The sequence below is a fragment of the Hibiscus syriacus genome, unplaced genomic scaffold, assembly GCF_006381635.1.
Source record: "Hibiscus syriacus cultivar Baekdansim isolate YM2019G1 unplaced genomic scaffold, ASM638163v2 tig00110450_pilon, whole genome shotgun sequence".
Classification (NCBI taxonomy): Eukaryota; Viridiplantae; Streptophyta; class Magnoliopsida; order Malvales; family Malvaceae; genus Hibiscus; species Hibiscus syriacus.
Genome location: NW_024062743.1, coordinates 9,833,816 through 9,838,549, shown reverse-complemented (window position 1 = coordinate 9,838,549; position 4,734 = coordinate 9,833,816). Strand labels below are relative to the sequence as shown.

Genomic DNA, 4,734 nt, shown 5'->3' with positions numbered 1-4,734 from the left:
ACTAGGTGCGGGGTGAGTGTTGAAAGTGGGCGGCGGCGGCGGCGGTGACCTGATGGTGGTTATAGTAGTGGCGGTGATGGACTGTGGTGGCTTTGTTTGGGTTTTCCTTCCTCTTCGAGCTCGTTATCTTAAGCAGACAGAGAGAGTGTGAGTCAGTTGTTTTTTCTTCCTTTAAATTATCATTTGAGAAAACTAACGCCGATATGAAAACTAACACCGATATAACGTTAAACTTTAATCCATCGACTCTTTTATATCGATAAACTTTTGATTTTTCAATTTTAATATTATTAATATTTATTTTTAAACGTAATTATATCATTTCATTATTAATAATTTAATAAGATGATAACATAATAATCATACGTTATAATGTTATTGATGTGGTTATATCATCAAAATGATATTATTTTTGACACGATTTTCTTGGTATTCAAAAAATCTAAAACATGTCATTTTCTAGAAATAAATAATTTTAATCTTTAAAAAATCTTAAAATTTTTCAAAAAAAAATCCTAAATCATAATCCCTAAATTCAACTATCATTATTATTGATAGCATACCGTTGCTATCACACTAAAGTCTCATTCTCTCGTTGTACATGTTATTCATCATTTGTTTGTTGATCGACCATCATTCATAATTTAATTAGAATATTTCACATTCGACATTTGATGGTCAATTAATACATTGTTCTTCTATTTTTTACTACAAAAGAGTGGATAATTGGTAGTACGGGTCTGACGATGAAAGTGATGGACAGTGATCGTTGATTAGGCCGACAACAATAGGTGAAATTAAGAATTTGATACTTAGGGATTTGGGTTGGAGGGAATTTGAGAATAAAAAAAAAATAGGTTGTTTTTTGAAAAATTATCATTTTTATCATAAATTATATATATATATTAATATTTATTTATGATATTAATATAATTATATTATTTATTTTATAGAAATAGTATATATATATATATATATATATATTGTATTAGAAATATTATTTTTATTTTAAATTATAAATTATAAAAATTTAAACGGTATGATGTGAATATTATATTTGTAAGAATATAATAAAAATCCTAAAATTGACAAAATTTGTAGTAATCTGAACTTATAATTTTCTTTGATGATAAAGAGAAATAACATACGAATTTTTATAAATTTTTAATCTTACTTTGATAATTTCATATTATGAAAATGAAAAGGGAAAGTAACAAAAAAGAAAATTATATAACACCCGATGAGCATCAATAAACACGAATAACGATAAGTACTGTTAATTTAATTTATACAAAATTAAAATTTTAAACGGCTAAACATATAATTATAAATTAGTTAAAAATTTAAAGATAAATTATTTAAAATAAAGGGTAAACTATATCAATGACACCTAACTATTGCCCCTTTTCATTTTGACCACCATTTTTAAAATTTTGTCAATCATGTTACTCAACTATTTAAATGCATTCAATTAAGCCACTTTCCTTTAATATTTAATGGAGAAGCTAATGTGGCAATTAAAATATATATTCTATCAATTTAGTCTTAATTTTAATAAATTAAAATAAATTTAACCTTCAAATTAAATGATACCATATGTAATAGCTACCATCCGATTGGACGATTAAAGACATGCCACCCTCTAGAGGAAAGAAAATTTTGGGCAATTAAATGATACCCCGGAAAATCAAACGTGGAGTTTCTAGGTTAAATAAGCAAGGCTCAACCATTGAGCCAAAGTAATTATTTGGTTCAAACTTGACTACCTATATTATATAATATTGTATATTAGTGTAAACTTAAATTCTTAATATTTTATATATCTTAACTTAAATTCACATATTAAATTAATTTTATATCTCAACATTAAAAACATGTTTTTATCTTAACTTATTAAATATATTTTATTCTTTTTGTAACCTAAAAATATATTTTATTCTTATTTTAAATTAAAAATATTTTATTCTTATCTTAAATTAAAAATATAATTTATTCTTATCTTAACTTAAATATTTATATTTTAGTATGATAATATTTTAAATTTAAGATAAAAATATAATATATTTTTTGTAGTTAAGATAAAAAATATATATTTTTAGATAAAATAAAAATATATATTTAAGTTAAGATAAGAATAAAAGACATGTTTTAAGTTAAAATAAGAATTAATTATATTTAATAATTTAAGGTAAGAATAGAATATATTTAATAATTTATGTAATAAGTTAAGATAAGAATAAAATATAATTTTTAATTTAAGATAAAGACTAAAATATGTTTTTAAGTTAAAATAGGAATAAAATTGATTTTTAGGTTAAGACAAGATTAAATTATATTTAATAATTTAATATAAAAATAAAATATATTTTTAATGTTAAGATGTAAATTTAATTTAATATGTAAATTTAAGCTAAGATATATAAAATATTAAAAATTTAAGTTTACATTAACATACAACATAAATAACATATGTACTTAAATTTAAACCAATTAATTACTTTGACTCAATGGTTGAGCCTTGGTTCTTTAACCTAGGAACCTCATGTTTGATTCACATAGGAATCATTTAAGCTCCCAAAATTTTCTTCCTTCTAGAGGACCACCTTCTGATTTGTGAGAAAAATATATAAATTTAATTGTCTGAATAATGTCACCCTTTGATTTATGAGAAAATATATATATTAAATTAAAATAAATTTAATCGTCTGAATCATTGATTTGATAGTTAAGTTTATTTTAATTTATTATAATTAAGACCAAATTAATAGAATATATAAGTAACAATGACAAACTATGTAATTATGCCAAATATTTTAATTGTCACGTCAACTTCTCCGTTAAATATTAACGACAAGTTGTTTAACTGAATCTATTTAAATAGTTGAGTGACCTCATGGACAAAATTTCAAAAATGGTGGTCAAAATGAAAAGTGACAATAGTTAGGTGGTCGTTGGTATAGTTTACCCTTTATTTTAAATAATTTACCTTTAAAATTTTAACTAATTTATAATTATACTTTTAGTCATTTAAAATTTTAAATTTTTATAAATTAAATTAATGATGCTCTAGATCTAAGTGATTCAGAAAAATTACAAGAATACACCTCTGTTTGTTTCTTATAGGTAATTTAAATTTTCAGACAAGCTTGTTGTTCTCTTATGCTCAGATGCTAGCCTAGCAGGTTTCTTTTGCCTCTGCAAATCCATATTAGTTCTTTTGTCTTACATCAAACTTTCAGATTTATTTTGATTACTATTTTGTTACACTGTGGCAGCTATTCCTTTAGGAAAAATGGGCCATACAGACCACCATTTTTGGCTGATAAGAAGATTTTTCTTAGGAAAACAAGTTTATTTTCTGTTAGTGTTAGTCCTAGGCAATATATTGCCATAGGGTTGATTAGTCCTAAAACTGGTCTTAGAAATTTCGAGTCAACCCATGGTTTAAAAACCTTTAGAAGCAATCCTGCAGGGTTGATTAAGGGTCCTTGAAATGTTTCTGATTGATCACTCGATGGTGGAGAGTTTCGGAGCTTCTTCGAATATCCAACGCTTGCAGTGGACTTATTGGACGCCATGGCCCCGTCAAACACTTTGCTGGAACTTCCAAGAAGCTCAAGTTTGGTACATGACAGCACCAGAGTTGCAGTGATGTTTCAGTTCTCGCTGGAGTACCTTTCCTCATCGAGCTTCTGTCAAAGGTTTTCGACCAGCTCTCTTCGATCCATAAGCCTCGATATGTTTTGAGTACAATGTCAATGTCTCTCATAGCTGCCGCGATATGAATCATCGAGCATGGTTACAAGAATGGGAAGGGAAGAGTGAAGAGTCAACCGGAGATGATGAAGCAAGCTACCCTGGTCATATTATTCTTCAGCAGGCCAGCAAGCAAGCCCTTGTGTACTTTTTCAGAGATTATCGGATTCATTTGTGCCATATTGCAATCAGTAACTGTACACATCTTCTACCTTTAACATTCTGATGTTCAAAGAGATTAGATCCCAGAGAGTAGAGGCAGTACCTACTTCATTAACAAAACAAGATTGTTCTTTTGCTTGGCCACCATATATTTTTCCCTGTTTCAGCCTAATGTTCATGGCATGCAAAAATCAATCAATTTTTTTTTTTTGTGTCGAATCTTTTCATCGCTCGCAATATATAATATTAAAGAAAAAGGATTTATTAAGGGGTTGACTAAGTTCAGATTAGTGGAAAAAAATGACAGCTGTGGGATTTGAACCCACGCCCTTTCGGACCAGAGCCTAAATCTGGCGCCTTAGACCACTCGGCCAAACTGTCCCGTTGAAATTATTTCTAAATACATAATAAATGATTTATAGTATTGTTCTAAAATGCGTTGCCAGATATGCGAAGAGGCATAGCGTTGGATCATTTCAGAATTGTTTATATATCTCGAGGGTAGATTTTTTAAGTCCTTATTTAATGTTTGTACTTTGCGTTGATTAGTAAATCATTTTATGTCGACTCGTTTTATAGATATTAGTAATTTATTATCAAAGTGCACAAATAATTTTATCTCAACTTGTCTTATAGATATTAGTGTTTAAGTACCTATTTAGTGTTTGTACTTCGGTATGAATTTTTGAGTCGAGTCCCTCACTATTGTACGATGTATATTACATATGAAATATATATATATATATATATATATATATATATTATATTTTTTTTATCAAAAATTACACATGAATAGATTGTTATATATATATATAT

General features: G+C 26.9%; 1 non-coding gene across 1 annotated transcript; it reads right to left on the bottom strand.

Moving 5' to 3' along the window:
* Nucleotides 1-4,219: 4,219 nt before the first annotated feature.
* On the bottom strand, nucleotides 4,220-4,299 carry TRNAL-UAG. Its single transcript has one exon. It is a non-coding gene; the product is annotated as a tRNA-Leu (tRNA).
* Nucleotides 4,300-4,734: the final 435 nt, after the last annotated feature.